Source organism: Mya arenaria, chromosome 9, assembly GCF_026914265.1.
Source record: "Mya arenaria isolate MELC-2E11 chromosome 9, ASM2691426v1".
NCBI lineage: Eukaryota > Metazoa > Mollusca > Bivalvia > Myida > Myidae > Mya > Mya arenaria.
In genome coordinates this window covers 38,066,299-38,093,032 of record NC_069130.1, presented here as the reverse complement: position 1 = coordinate 38,093,032, position 26,734 = coordinate 38,066,299, and the positions used below count along the sequence as shown (strand labels likewise).

Here is a 26,734-nt window from a genome sequence, read left to right as displayed (position 1 = left end):
ATCCGCCTTCGATTCGGCGGGGGATAAAAAGTGTCTTCTTCAGTTGTAAGCTGAATGTGCACGAGAATTTTGAGTAATCCCACTAGCCAATACATTGTATTAAGAAAGGCCTTGATGATAATCTAAGGTTTATCTTGTGAAAACTATTCCTATTTATCTATAATTGATAAATTTGTATTTATTTATTTATTTTCTTAAAGCATTTATTTGCTCACTTATATATGTAATACACCTATCGTCGTATAAGTAAGATGCAGTTACTCGTTTTTCTTCAAAAGTGTCCTCTTATAGACGTAAGAAACTGCTTTGCTAGGACGAACACCAATTTCTTCTTCGTCTCGGAGAAAAATGGTATTCGTCCTAGCGAAACGGCTTCTTATGTCTGTAAGAGCACACCTTTAAAGAAAAACTCGTACTGTATCTATTACATAGAATGTACTTTAAAGGCCTTTTGACAGATTCATTGATTTGTTTTGAAATGTGAAAAACAAATCATTTTCAATTAGACATAAGCAAATCCTTGAACAAAGTTTTAATCATTAATGAATTATATCAAGTATGCTGAGATATTGACTTGTGTGTTTACATGATTTACTTAAACATGAACTTCTACGTCGCATAATAAAGGGCCAAGATTTGCATTATTTGCATGATATGTAAAATGGATTTATTTATCCTGATAAAATATGTAGGATGCATGACTGGGAACAGTTATCTAAAGTGTAATTGTAATACAGAAAGTATCTGCTGAGAAAATGACTTGCATACAATAACCGTAATATCTACTAGTCGAATATAAATTGACCATAATTTGTAAAATACAGATATCACATTTATTTGATTTATTAGAATGGTTGAGAACCATTGTGTAAAGTCCCAATGCATTGCATCAAGTTGTTGCCGAGATGTTAAATTGTCTGCTTACAAGTTAAATTTTAACTGAAATTTATAAGCTTAAAGCTAAATTACAAGTTTTATTGCAATATCAAATACTGACAAAAATGTGCTTACATGCGAACCCTAACCAAGGTTTGACGCCAACGTCGATGGTGTGTAGTATGTCTCACCTTTTCTTTGAGCCAATCGAACTAAAAAAGACATCAAAAGTTACTCAAATTCAAATAACTATTATTTTATCATTATGAACCATTTGTCTAAAATGAAATAATGATGAAAATAGTATATAATTTAGAAAATTATTCACAAGTTGATATTTTCTATTAAAATTTCATACCGTGCTACGCGACGGAAATATTGAGATGCAATTCTTGCCTCAACACATATTCATCCCTTATTTGGATGCACGTGTAATTTGTTACAGTTATATATTTGTGACATTTTTTGTCTCTCATTCAGTCTTTGTTAGGCCTTCGCTTACTTTATTGACCACTGGGCCTGTCTCTGTAGTTGCCATTGCATTACTTACAAATGTATATCAGAAAAAGCTTGATGTAGATGAAGCTTGTACAATTGCTCATGGTATTAATTTCAATAAATTCTTGTTAATCAGAATATGGACAAGTTTTAAAAAAAAACACAAGAGCTGTCACAGTATGTGACGAATGCCCCCGAAAGTGACATTGACCTATGACAATGTCAGTACATGAAAAGTTGATCTTGCCTTTACTATCAAATACATACGGCAAGTTATTTTAAATTGCCTCTGAACATAAAAAATACCACCCATACTTGACAATCTACACTGTTATGTCATTATATTCAGCATTCCATTGTGAATAAACACTAAGTGTATCTTTCACCTTAGAGGTAGGGACATGGGTCTTGTACGCGACACGTTGCCTTGATGTGTCAAACACATGTGGCAAGTTATTTTAAAATCTGTCCATTCAAGAGAAAGTTACAGCCCGGACACCACAAACTATACTCTGTGTCCTTATATACAGCATTCCATTGTGAATAAACACCAAGTGTGACCTTTAACTTAGAGGTAGGGACATGGGTCTTGCACGCGACATTTCGTCTTGGTATGTCAAACACATGTGGCAAGTCATTTTAAAATCTGTCCATACAAGAGAAAATTACAGCCCGGACACGACAACCTATACTATATGTCCTTATAAGCAGAATTCCATTGTAAATAAACACTAAGTGTGATCTTGAACTTAGAGGTAGGGACACAGTTCTTGCACGCGACACGTCTTCTTGGTATGTGGAACACATGTGGCAAGTTATTTTAAAATCTGTCCATACAAGGGAAAGTTACAGCCCGGACACGACAACCCGTATACTCTATGTCCTTATATGCAGCACTCCATTGTGAATAAACACCTAAGTGTGACCTTGACCTTAGAGGTAGGGACACAGGTCTTGCACGCGACACATCGTCTTGGTATGTGGAACACATGTGGCAAGTTATTTCAAAGTCTGTCCATACAAGGGAAAGTTACAGCCCGGACACGACAACCTATACTCTATGTCTGTATATATGCAGCACTCCATTGTGAATAAACATCTAAATGTGACCCTGACCTTAGAGGTAGGGACACGGGTCTTGCATGCGACACGTCGTCTTGGTATGTCGAATACATGTGGCAAGTTATTTTAAAATCTGTCCATACAAGGAAATGTTACAGCCCGGACACGACAACCTATTCTCTATGTCTTTATATGCAGCACTCCATTGTGAATAAACACCGAAGTGTGACCTTGACCTTAGAGGTAGGGACACGGGTCTTGAACGCGACACGTCGTCTTAATATGTGAAACACATGTGGAAAGTTATTTTAAAATCAGTCCATACAAGGGAAAGTTATAGCCCGGACACGATATGCAGCACTCTTTTGTGAATAAACACTAAGTGTGACCTTAACCTTAGAGGTAGGGACGTGGGTCTTGCACGCGACACGTCGTCTTGGTATGTGGAACACATATGGCAAGTTATTTTAAAATCTGTCCATGTGAAGGAAAGTTACAGCCGGACACGAGTTATTGAGTCGGACACACGGACTGACGGACGGTGCAATTTTAATATGCCCACCTTCGGGGGCATAAAAACTGTATTTGAATTGAAACAAGATGAACAGAATTGTCACACGACTGTGACAAATTCACAGGAACAGCCCTATTGAACAGATAGCCGTTAGTACATGCATATAACAAATGTTCATGGCAACAGCGACAAACAAAAACACTAAGATGATTGACATATGAACAAGGCAAGTAAATGAAAAAGATAAAGCCCTGACCACCTATTCTCTATGTCCTTATACGCAGCATTCCATTGTGAATAAACACTGAGTGTGATCATGACCTTAGAGGTAGTAACAAGGGTCTTGCCAGGACACGTCATTTGTCGAAGTTATTTTAAAATATGTCCATACAATAAAAAGAAATTGAGCCGGACACACAGACGGACAGGTGGACGGACAGACGGTGTGTTTTAATAGGCTCACATTCAAGGGCATAAAAGTATTTTGGTTTTAGTGGGATGCGAACCCCTGCTGGTAAAGTCAAGAAAAAATACGAAAACCGACGCTTTCACCACCAGGACTTATACATAAATTGTGGACGATATTTGAACAAATATCAACATTTGAAAAAGGTTTCAGCTTTGGTATCTTAGTTCTGATACTCCTAATGATTTGCAACACTTTATTTCGTCATAGAAAAAAAGTGTATTTAGCAAAAACACCAGCGAGTCTCTTTAATCTGTATTGAAGGGAATTGAAAGTTGAATGGACCTAAATAGCCTTTGCTTTTAATTATTGTGTAAATTACTTTCATGCTGCAGTGTATTGGGAAGGGACGAAAATGAATTAATTTGGATTAAACAAACATTTGATATATATTTATCATTTCTTTTGAATGCGTTTGAAAAGTACTATTTATTATAAATATTATTATAAACAAGAGCGCCGAATGTGACACAATATGCCCATCCTTGTTTGAGGACACCGAGTTTGGTGAACGTTAAGCCAAATTAAGAGAGCGGTCACGGTAAATTCTGTTTTTTGCCAATTCAAGGCCATGCCTCTGGAGTTACTGAGGTGACGTAGCTGGTTATCAAACCTGACCAAGAAATTCTATAGCGACTGAGGCCACATGGCTAGATGCTATTAAATCTGCCCAAGACATTCTAGAGTGACTGAGGCGACATGGCTGGAGTGGTTATCTAAGCTGACCAAGACATTCTGGAGTGACTGAGGCGACATGGCTGGAGTGGTTATCAAACCTGACCAAGACATTCTAGAGTGACTGAGGCGACATGGCTGGAGTGGTTATCAAACCTGCCCATGACATTCTGGAGTGACTGAGGCGACAAGGCTGGAGTGGTTATCAAACCTGACCGAGACATTCTAGAGTGACTGAGGCGACATGGCTGGAGTGGTTATAAAACCTGACCAAGAAATTCTGGAGTGACTGAGGCAACATGGCTGGTTATCAAACCTGACCAAGACATTCTAGAGTGACTGAGACGACATGACTGGTTATCAAACCTGACCAAGACATTCTAGAGTGATTGAGTCGACATGGCTGGTTACCAAACCTGACCAAGACGTTCTAGAGTGACTGAGGCGACAAGGCTGGTTACCAAACCTGACCAAGACATTCTAGATTGATTGAGGCGACATGGCTGGTTACCAAACCTGACCAAGACATTCTAGATTGATTGAAGCGACATGGCTGGTTACCAAACCTGACAAAGACATTCTATAGTGACTGAGGCGACATGGCTGGTTACCAAACCTGACAAAGACATTCTATAGTGACTGAGGCGACATGGCTGGTTACCAAACCTGCCCAAGACATTCTAGAGTGACTGAGACGACATGGCTGGTTACCAAACCTGACCAAGACATTCTAGAGTGACTGAGGCGACATGGCTGGTTACCAAACCTGACCAAGACATTCTAGATTGATCAAGGCGTCATGGCTGGTTATCAAACCTGACCAAGACATTCTATAGTACTGAGGCGACATGGCTGGTTATCAAACCTGACCAAGACATTCTGAAGTGACTGATGCATGGCTGGTTATCAAACCTGACCAAGACATTCTAGAGTTACTGAGACGATATAGCTGGTTATCAAACCTGACCAAGACATTCTATATTGATTGAGGCGACATGGCTGTTTATCAAACCTGACCAAGACATTCTAGATTGATTGAGGCAACATGGCTGGTTACCAAAGTTGACCAAGACATTCGATAGTGACTGAGGCGACATGGCTGGTTACAAAACCTGACCAAGACATTCTAGAGTGACCGAGGCGACATGGCTGGTTACCAAACCTGACCAAGACACTCTAGAGTGACTAAGACATTCTAGATTGACTGAGGCGACATGGCTGGAGTGGTTATCAAACCTGATCAAGACATTCTTGAGTGATTGAGGTGACATGCCTGGTTATCAAACCTTACCAAGACATTCTAGAGTGACTGAGGTGACATGGCTGAAGTGGTTATCAAACCTGACCAAGACATTCTAGAGTGATTAAGGTGACATTGCTGGAGTAGTTATCAAACCTGATGGAGACATTCTAGAGTGATTGATGCGACATAGCTGGAGTTGTTATCAAACCTGACCAAGACATTCTGGAGTGACTGAAGCGACATTGCTGGAGTGGATCAAACCTGACCAAGACATTCTGGAGTGACTGAGGTGACATTGCTTAAGTGGTTATCAAACCTGACCAAGACATTTAAATGTGACTGGGGCGACATGGCTGATTATCAAACTTGACCAAGACATTCTGGAGAGACTGGGGCGACATGGCTGGTTATCAAACCTGACCAGGACATTCTAGAGTGACTGAGACGACATGGCTGGAGTGGTTATCAAACCTGACCAAGACATTCTAGAGTGACTTAGGCGACATGGCTGGAGTGGTTATCAAACCTGACCAAGACATTTTAGAGTTACTGAGGCGACATTGCTGGATTGGTTATCAAATCTGACCAAGACATTCTAGAGTGACTGAGGTGACATGGCTGTTTATCAAACTTTACCAAGACATTCTGGAGTGATTGACGTGACATGGCTGGTTACCAAACCTGACCAAGACATTCTAGAGGGATTGAGGCGACATGGCTGGTTACCAAACCTGACCAAGACATTCTAGAGTGATTGAGGCGACATGGCTGGTTACCAAACCTGACCAAGACATTCTAGAGTAACTGAGGCGACATGGCTGGTTACCAAACCTGACCAAGACATTCTAGAGTGATTGAGGCGACATGGCTGGAGTGGTTATCAAACCTGACCAAGACATTTTAAAGTGACTGAGGCGACATGGCTGGAGTGGTTATCAAACCTGACCAAGACATTCTAAAGTGACTGAGGCGACATGGCTGGAGTGGTTATCAAACCTCACCAAGACATTCTGGAGTGACTGAGGCGACATTGCTGGAGTACTTATCAAACCTGACCAAGACATTCTAGAGTGACTGAGGCGACATTGCTGGAGTGGTTATCAAACCTGACCAAGACATTCTAGAGTGACTGAGACCACATTGCTGGAGTGGTTATCAAACCTGACCAAGACATTCTAGAGTGACTGAGACCACATTGCTGGAGTGGTTATCAAAGCTGACCAAGACATTCTAGAGTGACTGGGGCGACAAGGCTGGAGTGGTTATCAAACCTTACCAAGACATTCTAGAGTGACTGAGGTGACATTGCTGGAGTGGTTATCAAACCTTACCAAGACATTCTGGAGTGACTGAGGTGACATGGCTGTTTATCAAACTTGACCAAGACATTCTGGAGTGATTGAAGTGACATGGATGGTTACCAAACCTGATCAAGACATTCTGCCCATACACATTCTGACCAAATGTGTGATGAATGGACAAATGATTCTAAAGTTATTGATCGGACAAGACCGATTTTAGGTAATTTCTGAAATTAAAGGAGGAATACTCTAGAGTGACTAGAATAATATAGCTGGTTAACGAACTTGTCCATGAAAGTATGCCCATTCACATTCTGACTTAATTTGGTGACGATCGGCAGTGACATCAAAGTTATTGATTGGACAAGACCGAATTAATTTCTTAAATTAAAAGGCGATAACTCTTTAGCAATACGGCTGGTTATTACACTTGTCTGAGATATAATGCCAATTTGCATTCTCAATTTCTGACCAAATTTTGTGATGATTAAACTAAGGCTTCTAAAGTTATTGAGCAGGCAAGAACAATCTTATGTAATTTCTATAATTAAAGCGCAATAACTCTGGAGCGATATGGCTGGTTATCGAACTTTTTTATTCCAATACACATTCCGACTACATTTTGTGATGATTGGATAAAGGCTTCTTAAGTTATTGAGCCGACAACAAACTGGCCACCAGCCCGCCAGTACGCCACAGGTTTAACTATTATATAATATGCCCCGTTTTATAAACAGGCGTAAAAAATCAGGGTTATAATTTAGGGAGCGAGACAAATCGGCCCGTACCAAATCGGCCCCTGAAAACTTTCGGCCCTGCCATTTTGGCCACTTAAAAATAGTTACTTGAGACTTTTTAGCCACTTACCGGTACTAACAGAGACATTTCGGACCCTTAAAAATAAATTTAACACAAGAGTTTAAATTATATTTCAATAGAAGATGCTTTCAATTCAACAAAAAAAAAACCCATACATTCATGAAAATATTTATAAAATATCGGAAGAAACAAAGGTACAATATTAAATTTCTTAGTATTTCAAAATAAATATACATAAATATAATGAAATCACGTAATATAATGAAATCACGTAAGTAATTTTAAAAACTCTCCAAGAGAACAAGAGAAAGATACAGTTCAGACTAGAGAAATTGAGCCGGACGCAAGGACGGACGGACCGACAGTATGATTTTAATATGCCCACCCTTCGGGGAATAATAAAAGTTTAAACACAATACATATTTAATGGTAAGCGACCTATTATTCGCTCGTACCACTTTTTCGCCCACCCTGTTAAAACCAGTAAAAACAAAATATTTTACACAAATCAGTCTGGCGTTCTTTTTTGACAGATATCAGCTGTTTTCTGCGTTCAAATGCAAGTTGTATGAAGAATTCGACCCAAATAAACATTGTTTACACTTTTGACCTTGTAAGTTGCACACAGGGGATGAGGTAATCACACTCGCGCTCATTTGCATGATGCCCAGTAATGATTTTTATTTAATTTTCCTCCTTGCACTATAAGAGGACATTATTGATTTGTCATTATAAAGTATAAAACCGGTGATAAATTATATATTCAAACACCATGTTCATTGCTGTATTTTAAGTTCAATGTTCGAAAAAGCAAATGGTGAAACCTAAATACGGTGAAGTTATCGTTGATTGTTTTGTCTAAGGGAGACATTTCAAATTTGAATGCATCATTCTTGTACGGACATGCGTTGTCCCACTTTGGAAGTCTATAAATAGCATACAGAATGTAGGTCATGTTTCAAGAAGGAATCCCAGTAGGTTTTTTTAATTTTCTACAATGAGAAGACAAGAAGGTGTTGTAACATTTTTAACATATGTAATAGTTAAGGTCACACCAAATTGATAACTTGTTCATCAGATTTTTTCCAATAAATAATGGGGCGAGCGAAATAATAATAAAAATATTTGTTATGCATTTAGCAAAAAAGAGGAGCGAACGAAGAGCGAACAAATATATATAGTCATTTAACTCACTTTTGCTCACATTTTATTCACTTATTTACTAAAAAATGATATTGTAAACAGTGCAAGGATAACATCCAATGAAAGAATGATTACACTAAAAGATAATTCTATACAAATATTAGTTTTGAGATCAAACAAATGCTATTTGAGATAAAGCAAATGTATTTTATTAAACTATTTCATAAATGAGAGAACTCAAAACCAGTTTTCCAGATTTTTAAACCTTCTTGAAAAGTTTTTTTCAAAATACCCTATGCATGGCTAAGTTAAAGCCTGGACACAAGCGCCAATGGTCACAGCGTGACCTGCCTGCCCAATGGCATATCCAAATCTATTAACTAGAATTCCAACTTTTCCTTAGGAAAACTTGGTTAAAAATAATTCTCTATTAAAATACATTGTCATATCTCATGCCATGGAAATGACACGACAAGGTGACTTTAAAAATAACTCACAAAATCAATATAGGCATTTGCAATCAAATATAAACTACAGCTATATATAATCACTCTTGCTTTGACTACACGATTGGCCTTGGTAGCCATCTAAGTTCTGGAAGAGAATTTACAAAAAACCTAAACCTTATTGTAAGCCATTTCAGCTGAAAATATATCACAGAAAATTCCAGGCAGCCCCTGTTAACGCCTATCTTTTTTAAACTTGCAGATTTCCCTTGATTTTTTTAGATATCTTGTTCAAATTAAGACAAGTAATAGAAAACATAAACATATATACAAAATACACTTTTACTTCTTTTGTACTGCAAATACTGATTGTGTCAATTTTCATACATAGCAAAAAAATATTTCAAGAAAATACAAGAATATGCAATATTTTTTCATAGACAAAAACCAATCAGCATAAATATTTAACACTTGAATTATTTCTATATATAGTTTAGATATACACATGAACATCAAACAAATCTACAAACATTTATTTGCAACACAAAGTGTGATTAATACCTTTTCCCAATCACAGAGTCTGACACCATTTTTTTATCCTTTTTGACTAATATTTACAGAATATACACAATCCGGCTTGTTTGATGTTTTTGTGTGAATGGTAAAACTCATGGGACTGCATGAAGCACATATGAATGTCAGTCAGGTTAATTTTTAGCACCATCCTACTGTCCACGAACATTGACTCATCGTCGACAAAGGCCTCCACCACAAGCACGCCCTCGTTGCCTCATGGGGACAGGATTTTCATTATCCACTGTGTCGGAGGAATCTGAAATTTTAATATTAAAGCAATATTATACATAAATGTTCAATGTAGTATGTATTACTGAAACAGTTTGATGATAACACAAGAAAGGTGGTGCTCGTTTCTTGGCCAAACTTTATTTTTTACTACTGTACATGCATTGCATATGAATTAAATAAACACTATACTCTGATCTGTAGCAAAATAAAAACAAACATGCATAAATCATTAAATGTATAAATATTTTTGAAGGAAACAAATAATACAAAAAATACATCATATTTGCTATATTAACAGCAAAACAACAAAGAAGTTAAAATACACACCTGAAGTTTTTACCTGGACAGGTGTAGTAGGTATAGATGACCGATTGGAAACTGTCTTTTCACTGTAACGGTCATCCGAATTCCCGTCAAACATGTTCGAACCAAATTCAAACTTTGGATAATCACTGTCATTCACGATAAAATTCAGCACTTCTTGCCCAATATACACACGTTTACTTTTAGCGGGAGCCAAATTAAAGCCATAATTTAATAAAACTTTAAATGGTGGTAGAATTGTCATTTGTTGACGTAATTTTCAAGAATCAGGAAGTGTTTTGCCAATTAAGTCTCGATCATCTAGACGCTTGTATCCAGCTCTATATCGTTCATTGACTCTAATTAGAGCGGCTGCATGATTGAGCCGGTGCTTTGATAATTGTTACGATTGAAAAACGTAAAACGCGGTTATAAGGCCTAGAAAAAAATGTTTGGTTAGGGTAACATCCTTTTCAAAAAAAGGTAGGGTAGGTAGGCTTTTTTTTTCTTCTTTTTCTATTAGGTTTATATAAGAATGTCATTTTTTATCCTTGCGTAATGGTGTTCAAGCTATCTTCTGTACAAGCATTTCAGGTTTTAAACTACATATTGAAAAAGAATTAAAACAATATATATATATTTTTTTAGTTTTTCATTTTTTTTTTCAAACTGATTATAAGGGTCTATAGGGTCGGTGCCTATTCCGTAGGTAGGGTCGGGTTACCCGAATTAAATGTATTTTTTTATTAGGCCTAAAGGCTACATTCTACTAAACAAATTAGCGCTCGTAAAAAAAATAACATTTTGCGGGCGCAAGTGATAAAAAATAAAAAAAATTTTTTGCTTTTCTGAAGAAATAGGTGCGTGAAATCCGATGAACAAGTTATTAATTTGGTGTGGCCTAACATATTATATTTATTGATCAATTGTCGTTTTAAATGGTCGCTAGATTAGTCAAATAAAATAAAAATGTTTAAACATATGGTTCAGAGAGAAATATTTGAAAAACATCCAGCGAATTTATGGGGTGGGCGAATAATTGGTACAGTAGGGTGTTTATTTAATCGTAATTACAGGGGTACTTTGCACGAGGAATGTTCGGATTCCCTAGCCATTTATAACAAGAGGGCCAAATGGCCCTGAATCCCTCACCTGTCATATATTGCACATTCTTCCATTATATACAAATATTGAAAACCTAAGCCTATGAGCACGGGGCGTGGCCAATTTTGACCCCATGGCTAAAGTTTAAACAATCTTGATAGTGGTCCGATAAACGATGCTTTATACCAAATATCTAAGGCCTTCGCCTTTTGGTATTGGAGAAGAAGATTTTTTTAAGTTTTCATCATATACATATATAAGGAAACCCATGACCGCCCGGGTGGGGCCATTTTTTGACCCCAGGGCCAAAGATTGAGCAATATTGGTACAAGTCAACTAGATGATATATCATGCCAAATATCTAAGCTCTTGTCACTACTTGATTTTACTTGTGTATCTATATATGTATATTTGTTATTAATTGTTGTATGTGGCCCATATTGAAAATTGGTATGTGTACTAAATATGTTATCCAGTTTAAATTAAGACTTTACTTGTCTTTGTGAGTTCGGAGAAGATTTTTTAAGTTTTCACTATAACACATATAGAGAAAACCCATCAGCCCCGGGGTGTGGCCAATTTTGACCCAAGGGCCATAATTTGAACAAATTTTGTAGAGGTCCACTAGACGATAAATCATGCCAAATATCTAAGCTCTAAGCCACGTAAGTTCAGAGGAGATGATTTTTGAAGTTTTCACTATAAACATATAGAGAAAACCCATGACCCCCCAAGGGGGCGGGGCCAATTTTGACCCCAAGGCCATAATTTGAACAATTTTTGCAGAGGTCCACTAGACAATGAATCATGCCAAATATCTAAGCTCTAGTCCAAGTAAGTTCAGAGGAGAAGATTTTTGAAGTTTTAACTATAAACATATAGAGAATACCCATGACCCCCCGGGGCGGGGCCAATTTTGACCCCAAGGCCATCATTTGAACAATCTTTGTAGAGGTCCACTAGACGATGAATCATGCCAAATATCTAAGCTCTAAGCAACGTAAGTTCAGAGGAGATTTTTGATTTTTTTTTTACTATAGACATATAGAGAAAACCCATGACCCCCCAGAGGCAGGGCCGATTTTGACCCCAGGCCCATAATTTGAACAATCTTTGTAGAGGTCCACTAGACGATGAATCATGCCAATTGTCTAAGCTCTAGTCCAAGTAAGTTAAGAGGAGAAGATTTTTGAAGTTTTAACTATAAACATACCCATGACCCCCCGGGGCGGGGCCAATTTTGACCCCAAGGCCATCATTTGAACAATCTTTGTAGAGGTCCACTAGACGATGAATCATGCCAAAAATCTAAGCTCTAGGCCAAGTAAGTTCAAAGGAGAAGATTTTTGAAGTTTCACTATAAACATATAGAGAAAACCCATGACCCCCCCAGGCGGGGCCAATTTTGACTCCAAGGCCATAATTTGAACAATCTTTGTAGAGGTCCACTAGACGATGAATCATGCCAAATGTCTAAGCTCTAGTCCAAGTAAGTTCAGAGGAGAAGATTTTTGAAGTTTTCACTATAAACATATAGAGAAAACCCATGACCCCCCGGGGTGGGGCCAATTTTGACCCCAGGGCCATAATTTGAACAAACTTTGTAGAGGTCCACTAGATGATGAATCATGCCAAATATCTAAGCTCTAGGCCAAGTAAGTTCAGAGGAGAAGATTTTTTAAGTTTTCACTATAAACATATAGAGAAAACCCATGACCCCCCGGGGCGGGGCCAATTTTGACTCCAAGACCAGAATTTGAACAATCTTTGTAGAGGTCCACTAGACGATGAATAATGCCAAATATCTAAGCTCTAGTCCAAGTAAGTTCAGAGGAGTAGATTTTTTAAGTTTTCACTATAAACATATAGAGAAAACCCATGACCCCCCCGGGGCGGGGCCAATTTTGACTCCAAGGCCATAATTTGAACAATCTTTGAAGAGGTCCACTAGACGATGAATCATGCCAATTATCTAAGCTCTAGTCCAAGTAAGTTAAGAAGAGAAGATTTTTGAAGTTTTCACTATAAACATATCAAGTATACCCATGACCCTCCGGGGCGGGGCCAATTTTGACCCCAAGGCCATCATTTGAACAATCTTTGTAGAGGTCCACTAGACGATGAATCATGCCAAATATCTAAGCTCTAGTCCAAGTAAGTTCAAAGGAGAAGATTTTTGAAGTTTTCACTATAAACATATAGAGAAAACCCATGACCCCCCCAGGCGGGGCCAATTTTGACTCCAAGGCCATAATTTGAACAATCTTTGTAGAGGTCCACTAGACGATGAATCATGCCAAATGTCTAAGCTCTAGTCCAAGTAAGTTCAGAGGAGAAGATTTTTTAAGTTTTCACTATAAACATATAGAGAAAACCCATGACCCCCCGGGGTGGGGCCAATTTTGACCCCAGGGCCATAATTTGAACAAAATTTGTAGAGGTCCACTAGACGATGAATCATGCCAAATATCTAAGCTCTAGGCCAAGTAAGTTCAGAGGAGAAGATTTTTTAAGTTTTCACTATAAACATATAGAGAAAACCCATGACCCCCCGGGGCGGGGCCAATTTTGACTCCAAGGCCATAATTTGAACAATCTTTGTAGAGGTCCACTAGACGATGAATAATGCCAAATATCTAAGCTCTAGTCCAAGTAAGTTCAGAGGAGAAGATTTTTTAAGTTTTCACTATAAACATATAGAGAAAACCCATGACCCCCCAGGGGCGGGGCCAATTTTGACCCCAGGCCCATAATTTGAACAATCTTTGAAGAGGTCCACTAGACGATGAATCACGCCAATTATCTAAGCTCTAGTCCAAGTAAGTTAAGAAGAGAAGATTTTTGAAGTTTTAACTATAAACATATCAAGTATACCCATGACCCCCCGGGGCGGGGCCAATTTTGACTCCAAGGCCATCATTTGAACAAAATTTGTAGAGGTCCACTAGACGATGAATCATGCCAAATATCTAAGCTCTAGTCCAAGTAAGTTCAAAGGAGAAGATTTTTGAAGTTTTCACTATAAACATATAAAGAAAACCCATGACCCCCCCAGGCGGGGCCAATTTTGACTCCAAGGCCATAATTTGAACAATCTTTGTAGAGGTCCACTAGACGATGAATCATGCCAAATGTCTAAGCTCTAGTCCAAGTAAGTTCAGAGAAGAAGATTTTTTAAGTTTTCACTATAAACATATAGAGAAAACCCATGACCCCCCGGGGTGGGGCCAATTTTGACCCCAGGGCCATAATTTGAACAAACTTTGTAGAGGTCCACTAGACGATGAATCATGCCAAATATCTAAGCTCTAGGCCAAGTAAGTTCAGAGGAGAAGATTTTTTAAGTTTTCACTATAAACATATAGAGAAAACCCATGACCCCCCGGGGCGGGGCCAATTTTGACTCCAAGGCCATAATTTGAACAATCTTTGTAGAGGTCCACTAGACGATGAATAATTCCAAATATCTAAGCTCTAGTCCAAGTAAGTTCAGAGGAGAAGATTTTTTAAGTTTTCACTATAAACATATAGAGAAAACCCATGACCCCCCAGGGGCGGGGCCAATTTTGACCTCAGGCCCATAATTTGAACAATCTTTGAAGAGGTCCACTAGACGATGAATCATGCCAAATATCTAAGCTCTAGTCCAAGTAAGTTAAGAAGAGAAGATTTTTGAAGTTTTAACTATAAACATATCAAGTATACCCATGACCCCCCGGGGCGGGGCCAATTTTGACCCCAAGGCCATCATTTGAACAATCTTTGTAGAGGTCCACAAGACGATGAATCATGCCAAAAATCTAAGCTCTAGGCCAAGTAAGTTCAAAGGAGAAGATTTTTGAAGTTTTCACTATAAACATATAAAGAAAACCCATGACCCCCCCAGGCGGGGCCAATTTTGACTCCAAGGCCATAATTTGAACAATCTTTGTAGAGGTCCACTAGACGATGAATCATGCCAAATGTCTAAGCTCTAGTCCAAGTAAGTTCAGAGGAGAAGATTTTTTAAGTTTTCACTATAAACATATAGAGAAAACCCATGACCCCCCGGGGTGGGGCCAATTTTGACCCCAGGGCCATAATTTGAACAAAATTTGTAGAGGTCCACTAGACGATGAATCATGCCAAATATCTAAGCTCTAGGCCAAGTAAGTTCAGAGGAGAAGATTTTTTAAGTTTTCACTATAAACATATAGAGAAAACCCATGACCCCCCGGGGCGGGGCCAATTTTGACTCCAAGGCCATAATTTGAACAATCTTTGTAGAGGTCCACTAGACGGTGAATCATGCCAAATATCTAAGCTCTAGGCCAAGTAAGTTCAGAGGAGAAGATTTTTTAAGGTTTTCACTATAAACATATAGAGAAAACCCATGACCCCCGGGGGCGGGGCCAATTTTGACCCCAGGCCCATAATTTGTACAAACTTTGTAGAGGTCCACTAGACGGTGAATCATGCCAAATATCTAAGCTCTAGGCCAAGTAAGTTCAGAGGAGAAGATTTTTTAAGTTTTCACTATAAACATTTAGAGAAAACCCATGACCCCCCGGGGCGGGGCCAATTTTGACCCCAGGGTCATAATTTGAACAAACTTTGTAGAGGTCCACTAGACGATGAATCATGCCAAATATCTAAGCTCTAGGCCAAGTAAGTTCAGAGGAGAAGATTTTTTAAGTTTTCACTATAAACATATAGAGAAAACCCATGACCCCCCGGGGCGGGGCCAATTTTGACCCAAGGGCCATAATTTGAACAATCTTGGTAGAGGACCATTTGGTGATCCTACCTACCATATATCAACGGCCTAAGCCTTGTGGTTTGGGAGAAGAAGATTTTTAAAGTTTTTCCTTTTAGTTGCCATGGCAACCAGAGTTCTGCATGGAATTGAATTCTTTGAACAACTTTGATAGACGACCACCCAAGGAACATCCCTATGAAGTTTTATTAATATTGGCCCAGCGGTTAAGGAGGAGATGTCTTTTAAGTAAATTGTTGACGGACGACGTACGACGGACAAAAGGCGATCACAAAAGCTCACCTTGTCACAAAGTGACAGGTGAGCTAAAAACAAGTTACATTTTTGTCGGAAGAGCCAACCTGTCTGAGTGTAAAGTTTTATCGTAATAGCTATCTTGTGTCAAAAGTAACATAGGAAAAACCTCTGTTTCCGACCGAAAGGGGTTGTTAACCAGTATACTTTTTAACATATATGGCAGATTTCACAAAAAGGGCAATTATTTGGCCCATTTGCTTTCATTTATTGTTATTGCATGTCAACGTCATATATACAGCAATTGCCTTTCCCAACCCAATAAGAACACCTAATAGAAGTGATTTGTATTAAAATAATGAAAATATTGTGTTAAATAAGGTAAAAAAATGTAAAAATATGCCGATATTTAGGACAAAAAAGACCGAAAATCTTCCCGGTACCAATATACCACTTTTTTGAGGATGCTTTTCAGTAACATCTGGTAAGTATTTTATTCCTGTCTGTTGAATAATGTTTGCAAGAAATGTTTATTAAAACAATAATATATCTAAAATAATTGCATTTCGTTCGTAATATACTTAAATTTTCGGTAATTGCGCATGGTGATAACGTTACGGTAATCTGTCCTCGAATTGTTGTGTAACATTAGCAGACATGATCCACTGCTAACTGTTTTAAGCCTAAACACACCTTTATTAAATCACTGAAAACAAAGACTACGTGTCGGATAAAAACAGTATTGCATGTAACAAGAAATTGGTCATTCCCGATCATAAAGTTTTTTAGGTCTAAAAATGTGTTAATGTTACTCAAAATCGATTCTGTCCCATTTTAGCATGACGATAGCACCTTTTCTATTCGTGAATAATTTACACCGACTGAGGGTTAACATCCGGGTAGCGATTACTTTTATATTGGACTGGTTCACAGTTGACATTGAAATGATAAAAATAGTGGTGAATACCGTTGATAAAAACTTAATCCAAGTTTGGCTCATTCTGTCCTTCGATGTAACGTTAACATTATGTCACGCTAGCATTAAGACAAGCGCTTAATAAAGCAAGAAAATCGTTGAAATTTGATGACTTTCCCAGAGTCAATTATTCGAACATAATAATGTCGTCTGTAAACTATCGTTTGTAAGTATTCATTCATTAGGTACGTAGTTTATATTGAATTCATACCGCTTTTGTGTTTGATATCGTTATTTATTGGACAGAATTAAGAATTTTTGTGATTATCAATTGACCGTGTTTATCAATCGTTTATATAGTTTGTTTTATACTGTATCAAGCTCAAACAGTCTGTGGTAGGTCTGTATTTTAATTTGTTGTGAAACATTCTGTCCAACTGCTAATGTGACATACTGCTAATGTTACTCATTCTGTTTTGTGGTAACACTAGCACATACTGCAATTAGCAATTTATAATATATATGTTTAATATCAAAGGTAATGATAATTGCACCATACTAGAGACATTTATATTACCACAACAAAACATTTATGTTTATAGCTTATCTGATCTGATATAAAAAGAAAACCTATGTTTGCAGAAAGCATTTTCTGTCTTGTTGTCCAATTAGGGTTTGTTTCAATAAATTTATTTGAGAAAAACGAAACAATCTTTATTTTTTGTCTGTACAATCTGTTTTATAGATAAATGAACCATTTAGTGCAAGACAAAATACTTCTTTGGATCAAAATATTAAAAAAAACAAGTTTTTACCGGCAATATTGTAACACTAGCACAAATGGTATGGTGATACAAAATTCTTTTTTTTATAAAAATGCATGAATAAATCATTGCAAATGTTCTAAAATATGATAGATAAGAAATTGCTGTAAAAGATTATGTTGAAATCACAAATCTGCAATAAATTTTAAAAATCAATATTCGCCGGGAACTTTTTGGTCACCAAAACGTGAAATCTGCCATATATATAACACTGGTATATTTTTAATAATAATAATGAGGGCTGAAAGGAATGCGTAATCAGGGGCCGAATGTCTACAGGATGGGGCCGATTTGGCAACTAAGGGGCCAACAAGTCTCATGTTTCAACTAGGGGCCGATAAGTAAGAGACCGATATGTCTGGGATTTATCATTTACTCCCAGCATTCATTAAAACTTCCAATATAAATATTATTTAGTCTAACGATGATGAGGTCTTCCTTATATTGCTCACAATCCTTTTAATACAACTTAAATATGTTGTGAACAATAGGTGTTATCCGGAATTCAGTGAGAAAGGTTTTTCCGCTAATTTGCATGTAGGTACAAACACATTAACTTAATTAAGCCCAGATTGGTGTGGTGATCTATTCATATTAAAATTCAGCTAATCCATATGTCCTTTGTCCATATTAAATTATTTAGATGACATTAGGTCATAACAGTTAACCAAGTATTTGTACATACAGATTAATAAACATTACGGAGTAAATCTATTATCAAAAGAAGTTAAATTCCTTACAGTATATTGTTCACAATGATTTTAATACAGCTTTAATAAGGGCTCATCCTACCAGGCGACTTAGGCGATAAAGTCGCTCTGCCCACGGTGACTTCGCTATATTTTAAGATCAAAGCGAAGTCAACTTTGCCGACTTTTTCAGAGATCAGAAAATCGGTATCGCTCTCAAATACACCCGACATCGTATAGAACTACCGCTTGTCAAAACATAGCGACTCCGCCTCCAGCCTGTCAGTACAATTGACAAACAGCCAATCGTGTTAAACCTAGTAAATTTGCTCCATTGACTTCGGCCAATGAGAACGCTTGTTTTATTTAATCGAGGCACGTGTTTGCACCATTGAATTTGTGTACATGCGCTACGTCATCGATGTAAAAATTTATACTTGCCGTTGTTTGTAAATGTCAATTAGTGCTAATTAGGATGTATACTTTATGACAATAACGGTTTAAACGATGTGCACTGATGACAAATGAACTTAACTGGGTGTGATTACCGCAAAGTAAGCGAAAAGGGCAAGTGCGAATCACACTTCCAGGTTTGTTGTTTTTATTTCAGAAATGCTTTCATTATTATTTTTTCTTCGATCGGTTCACATCAATATTCTATAATATATGAGATATTTTGCATTCCGTTTAATAGTAATCATGCTTTCTACGTGGCTTCTGCGGGATTTCCCAGGCCTGAAACGTACAGCTGACGATGTTGAAAGTGATGACATGATCGACAGTCCAAATAAGAAATCATTAAAAAAGTCAAATTATCAAAATAATTTCAGTAGGTACAAACTTTTATATATGAAATATTTTGTGTATTTTCAGCCATTCAGCATAAGACTGCCTTAGAGAACACAGTTCTGCGATCCGAGGAGCCCATGAAGAAAATCGTACTGGCCAAACTGTCCAAGGATGACGAGCTTGGGGTCAAGCTCCTTAAGACTGCCTACAACCTGGCCAAGCGGGAGCTCCCCAAGGAGGAGTTTCAGTGATGATATATTGACTAGATTTTGTTTTTTTACAATTGATGTCATGTTGTTTGATATAAGCTAGTTCTGTTTCTATTAGCTTATTTGATTTATTTATGCAGTATTTAAATTCTGATATATTTATGTGTGCATGATAAGTTTGCATAAAATAAAATGTTTGAAACTTTCATTGTTTTTTTTTTTAAAGGTAAATACAACAAATTAATACCAACTAAAAACAACCAGTATGACCATTTTAAAACAAGAACAACACCTATTTGAATGCATAGAAAAGTTGTCCAGGACACACCAGAACCCACCATTTGACATTTAAAATCACAAAATTTTCCGACTTCAGGGAGGGGGAAACCCCCGCCCACATTCTCCCCCGATCTCACTTCTCCCTAAAATTAATGTGTATGATGAGCCCTGAATATAGTGTGAACAATTCCCAAAAGAAGTTAAAGTACATATATTTCATTGTTTAAATATACTGAATAATTACTCAAAAGTTTTGTAATTCTAATTCAACTTTCGATTTCCCTATACTATAAAAAAGTATCAGTTGTGCTGTACATACCGTGTACGTGAAGGGAAATCGAAAGTTCAATTTGAATAACAAAACATTATTAGTTATTATTCACTTTTAAAATGTCACAAAACGCTGCACTGGGCTATTTATTATAATGTAACATGATGATGCTTACTCGGCTACATAAGTCAGTACAGTATAAATTACAAGTATTGTTCACCTATTAAATTTACTTTTAAACGAAAGTAGAATTTATGTTTCATTTATTAGTATCATCTATCGCATTTGAAGACCCATCTAAAGAAGATTTAATGTTATTAAATATAACAATATATTTCATTACTTTGCTTTAGGTAATTGCAAACTGTAACTGAAGAAAAGGATTAAATTTACCTTAAAATTACTTGTTGTCCGCCATAAGTATTTACTCGGTCTGTGTGCCGTTCACTGGGTGCGGGGTGATACAGGAATCCAGTGGATTTCACGTGAAATCCACTCAAAACGTGAAATCCACTCAGAACTCAGTCATTTTAATTAATAATTTATTTTTTTTTATATACATATTAGAAAGTGCCTCATGAAGGGTTTATATTTCAAATTTTATTGAAATTGGTCAAAAAATAAAGAAGTTAGAGCAATTTTTCATTTTTTTCCAAAAATAGATCGGAAATCGAGGTGAAATCCAGATTCCGATAAGTGAATCCACTCATAACTCATTAATTTTAATAAATAATTTTCTGTTTTTGTATATTTATTAGAAAGTGCCTCATAAAGGGTTTATATTTCAAATTTTATTGAAATTGGTCAAAAAAGGAAGAAGTCCGAGCAATTTTTCGAAAATAGATCGGAAATCGAGGTGAAATCCAGTTTTCGAGAAGTGAAATCCACTCTTAACTCAGTTTTATTAATTAGTAATTTTTATTTTTTGTATACATTTTGGAAAGTGCCTAATGAAGGGTTTATATTTCAAATTTTATTGAAATATATCAAGAAATGAAGAAGTAAGAGCAATTTTTCGGAAATCGAAGTGAAATCCACATTTTGACAAGTGAAATCGGGTCGGTGGAAAATTCCACCGACCGAGTGAAATCCACTTTTTCAGACGTGAAATCCACTCATAACTCATTTATTTTTTAACAAATTAATTTTTCTGTAGAACAAATAATTGAAAGGGCTTCATAATGGGTTTATATTTCAAATTTTATCCAAATTGATCCAAAAATAAAAAAGTTGTAGACCAATTTTGAAAAAAGATCGGAAATCGAAGTGAAATCCACATTTTGACAAGTGAAATCCAGTTTTCGAGAAGTGAAATCCACTCTTAACTCAGTTTTATTAATTAGTAATTTTTTTTTTTGTATTTAAAAAATAAATGAGTTATGAGTGGATTTCACGTCTGAAAAAGTGGATTTCACTTGTCAAAATGTGGATTTCACTTCGATTTCCGAAGAATTGCTCTAACTTCTTCATTTCTTGATATATTTCAATAAAATTTGAAATATAAACCCTTCATTAGGCACTTTCCAAAATGTATACAAAAAATAAAAATTACTAATTAATAAAACTGAGTTAAGAGTGGATTTCACTTCTCGAAAACTGGATTTCACCTCGATTTCCGATCTATTTTCGAAAAATTGCTCTAACTTCTTCCTTTTTTGACCAATTTCAATAAAATTTGAAATATAAACCCTTTATGAGGCACTTTCTAATAAATATACAAAAACAGAAAATTATTTATTAAAATTAATGAGTTATGAGTGGATTTCACTTCTCGAAAACTGGATTTCACCTCGATTTCCGATCTATTTTTGGAAAAAAATGAAAAATTGCTCTAACTTCTTTATTTTTTGACCAATTTCAATAAAATTTGAAATATAAACCTTTTATGAGGCACTTTCTAATAAATATACAAAAACAGAAAAATATTTATTAAAATTAATGAGTTATGAGTGGATTTCACTTATCGGAATCTGGATTTCACCTCGATTTCCGATCTATTTTTGGAAAAAAATGAAAAATTGCTCTAACTTCTTCCTTTTTTGACCAATTTCAATAAAATTTGAAATATAAAACCTTTATGAGGCACTTTCTAATATGTATATAAAAATTAAATTATTAATTAAAATGACTGAGTTCTGAGTGGATTTCACGTTTTGAGTGGATTTCACGTAAAATCCACTGGATTCCTGTATCACCCCGCACCGCCGTTCACTGACGTTATATTCTATACACGCTCACGGTCTGACCATTGGAATCTATACAGCCTTAAATGTTTCCGTAAAGTAAACCATGAAACTGTTGACTACGACCATTTTAACTAGTTCTTTTTCCGGATAGCACTTTAAGCTCCCGTTTTAGTATAATAACTTTTTTAAGGGATTATAACTTGTACTTCCAATATGTCGACATGGATAAACAGCCCGAAGTCAACTTTGTAATTGCTCCGTCACCATGATGTGTCGCTGTGGTACGAAAGGATTGGGATCAAGTACATGTATGCTAACAGTAAAATATGATTTTACTTTGACGTTTGAAATATCAAAGACGAATATTTGAATGTTATTTAATGTATGGTTGCTTCATAATGGTACTTTGTCAAGTGTAAGACCCACAAACCTTCTTCAAAATTGAAGTCACTATTGCAGTTAATTGTAACCACAACCCAGGTCTGGGGGATAGTGGGGACTTGGACTTTCGGTCCAGCCTATCCAAGGTAAAATTCCGCCCTGCAGAACTAATGGTCAAACCAGATCAAATGCTACCACATCCCGGGAACCCTAGGTAAGGTCCATTCCAGCTATATTTTGCGCGAAGATAAAACCACACTATTCACCCGGCACTGCCACTGGAAGGTAAAAATATGGCCCATTTCCCTGACTACATGTATCCCTGACTGGGTCGGGGTGTGGTTACAAATGACTGTTGCATAACATTCTAAATACAATGTCAGATTCTAATTATGAGAATTGCTCCCATTTGTCTAAATTTTATTTTCATCAATTGTGGCAATGAAAGCAGATCAGATATCATGTACAGTAATGATTTTCCTTTTCTTTTTGTTATATATCTTGAAGAATATCAAAGAGTGTGGGAACTGAAAGGTTTTATACCAAGACTTACAGTCATAGTTGATAATGACAAAGTTATCAAGTATTGCATTATTCAAATATAATTTCAGGTTATGCAGATTGTTGAGAGCAATATGATATGAGGGAAGGTAGGAAAGAGTGCCTGAGTCTTATAGTCTGGTAATGTTAATAAGAAATGTTTAAAACATCTTTTTTTAATCATGATTTTCCAATATGATTTGATGTGTATTGTGATCCTAAAATTGGACATTTTTCTTTATTGGATTTTTTGGAATATTTAACTGCTTCAGACTTTATATATAATATCATGAAAGTAAAGCAAACCACAATGTATGTTTTAATATATTTTGCCTAATACTATCGTACAGGCCATCCATATAGCATACTTTCGTTGTAAAAAAACATCTTAATATTTGCACAATAGGTTTTAAGACTTTGAATTTTTGGAGGTGATCAACAAAAGAAAGATTTTTCATAGAATTTTCTTTTATATTATGATTTTATTGCAGTATGTACTCATGGCAAAATGGTGTTCGAGAGGTGGCGAATAAGGATTTTCTTGCAGCATTGAAGAACGATAATATGTATGTTGTATTTGATTTCTTCTATATATGTGAATACTGTGTTAAACTTTAAATCTTGCCATGAAATAAGTATCATGCATTCCAATTTCAATTTGTCAGTATTACTATATCATAATCCTAAACGATCCTCTACAACTAAACTTTGTGCAAAAATGTTTTTTATACATGTGAAATTCTTGTAATTTCCTGCTAACAGCATTTATTCCTGTATTGCATATAAACTGATAAATGCCCAAGATTGCCAACAAATTGCTAACTGCTAATCTTTGATAAATTGGGATGCTTTTAATTTATATCTTTATTATTTATTTTTTCAGGCAAAGAAAAGAAAGAAAGGTCCTCTTAACATAAAAAGTAAAGAAATAATGAAGTTCACACTACAGTTGACATGATTTATTTTAACTTACATAACAAGTATGCACAACAATAATGAATATCTATATTAATAGTAATGATATTCCATTAAACATGGATATGGAAAAAATACTCTTTGACAGTGCAAGATAAGATAAATCCAGACAAAGTCATAGTCTTCAGTTAACTTGGATGTGTTCCATTTGTTTCATCCACATACTTGAAATTTGTCTTGTAACTACATGTATTTATTAGGTTAAGTGGTGATTAATCAACCTTTATCATAACATTTTCTTATTTGGGGATAGTATGTATTTATGTTGACACTATGTGTACCTTCATTCTCTTCATTTTTCTGTAAGAAACAAGACCAAATGTGTAGTGGCCAATCAGAGCCCACTATTGGTAAACCCGCCTCTGTGTATGATAAGCCCGCCTCTGGCTAACAGTTGCATGTATGTTGATAGTTCAGTTATTGATTAGATTCAAGATCGTGTGCGTATGAGTATGAATGTAATAAAGCTATATTAAACCATCCCGTTTTGGGTCTGTTATATACATTACACTGACAACATTACATTGGCGACGAGGATTGAGGATTAAAGTGATAGTAGATTAACATATGAAATACGTCAGTGTCAGGATTAACGCACAATGGCTGGATTAGCGCCGTTCCCGAAATTTGATGTGTACGGGGAGGAAACATCCCTTGGCACAAGATGGACTAAATACGTGACAAAGTTGGATTTTTTTTCACAGGACTTAGCATTGACTCCAAAAAACGGAGGAAAGCGCTATTACTTCATTATGCCGGAGATGAAGTATTCGAAATATACGAAACATTGAATCTTGGAGACAGCGATTCAAACTACGATGACGTCAAGCAAGGGTTAACAGGCTATTTCCAACCGAAGAAAAACAGAGAGTTCGAGCGGTTTGAATTTAGGAACCTAAAACAACATCACGCCGAAACAATAGACCAATTTGCAACTCGCCTCCGCCAAAAGGCAAACAATTGTGAATTTTCGGACAAAGACGGTGAAATAAAGAGCCAAATCATCCAAGGCTGCGGGTCAAAGAAACTACGACTTAAATGTCTGGAAGAAGACAAGCCGCTTAAAGATATTTTAACAATGGGAAGAACAATGGAAATTGCGGACAGACAAGCCAAAGCAATGGAACCGCAACACAGCGAAGTAAACAAAATTAAAGCCACACCGCAACACACAAAACCGCAACATGCAAATTATTGCTATCCACCCTCAGCACAAAGAAAACGTCAACAACAGTCACAATCAAGACAAACGTGCAGAAACTGTGGCGGCATATATCCACATCAAACCAAGTGCCCAGCTTACGGAGCGACATGTACTTATTGTCGTAAACCAACCCACTTTATTGGCGTATGCAGAAAACGAACGCGTAAGGCTCAGGTTCATGGAATTGACCAGGTGGAAAATAAGGCAAATAAAGAGCATTCAATGTCGGATACAGACACATTATTTGGAGTCAACGTTCTGACAGATAACAAAGTGCCAAAGATAATATTAAGCATAAATGGTGTTCAAACGAAAACTAATTGATACCGGAAGTTCAATAAACATAATCAGTCAAGATGTTGTTAACAAAATGAAACCAAGGCCAATGCTGAAGAAAACAAACATAGAAGTGTTCGCATTTGCACAAAATAAACCGTTAACTATAAAAGGCAAATATACATTTACAGTAGAAACTAAATCAAAAGTGACAGCAGCAGAATTTCATGTTGTTCAGGGATCATCAGTGACATTAATCAGTTACCAGACATCTGTTGAACTCGGTATTGTGCCAGTAATAAACTCAGTGAACGGTAACAAATACGAGGAATTATGTGACAAATATCAGTCCGTGTTCACTGGACTAGGCAAATTAAAAGACAAACAAATCAAGTTCCAGCTAGAAGAATTCCATTCCACGTGCGAGAAAAAGTGGAACAGGAAATAATACGACTAGAACAGCAAGATGTCATTGAAAAGGTGGACGGGCCGACACCTTGGGTTTCGAACATTGTTGTAGCACCAAAGCCAAACGCCCCAGACCAAATAAGGCTTTGTGTAGATATGAGAAAAGCAAATCAAGCATTGAAACGCGAGCGTCATGTAGTGCCTACAACTGATGACATAATCCTGGAATTAAACGGATCAAAGGTGTTCTCCAAAGTGGATTTTAATAAAGGATTTCACCAGCTTGAGCTGTCCGAGGAGTCACGCAACATGACAGTGTTTGCATCACATGTCGGATTATACAAGTACAAACGACTGAATTTCGGTGTAAGCGTAGCGCCAGAAATATTCCAGAATGAAATACGACAAGTGCTTACAGGTCTCGAGGGAACATTGAACATATCGGATGACATTATAATACACGCACCAAACCGTGACGAACATGATCGGAGACTCGTAGCCGTACTGCAACGAATGCAAGACAAAAATCTCACACTCAAC

General features: G+C 36.6%; 1 protein-coding gene and 1 long non-coding RNA gene across 2 annotated transcripts in view; one reads left to right on the top strand and one right to left on the bottom strand.

The window, feature by feature from the left end:
* Nucleotides 1–20,672, bottom strand: part of LOC128202919 (mitogen-activated protein kinase kinase kinase 3-like) — a 60,585-nt gene extending 39,913 nt beyond the window's left edge. Inside the window, exons 1-2 of the mRNA XM_052904097.1 lie at nucleotides 20,618–20,672; nucleotides 1,012–1,088 (exon numbers count right to left, since the gene is read on the bottom strand). The gene's annotated coding sequence lies outside the window, so the exon portion shown is untranslated. The remainder of the gene's footprint in view (nucleotides 1–1,011; nucleotides 1,089–20,617) is intronic.
* A 1,894-nt stretch (nucleotides 20,673–22,566) lies between these two features.
* Nucleotides 22,567–24,778, top strand: LOC128245696 (uncharacterized). Its single transcript, XR_008263220.1, has 4 exons — nucleotides 22,567–22,718; nucleotides 23,403–23,441; nucleotides 23,823–23,897; nucleotides 24,215–24,778. It is a non-coding gene; the product is annotated as an uncharacterized LOC128245696 (long non-coding RNA).
* Nucleotides 24,779–26,734: the final 1,956 nt, after the last annotated feature.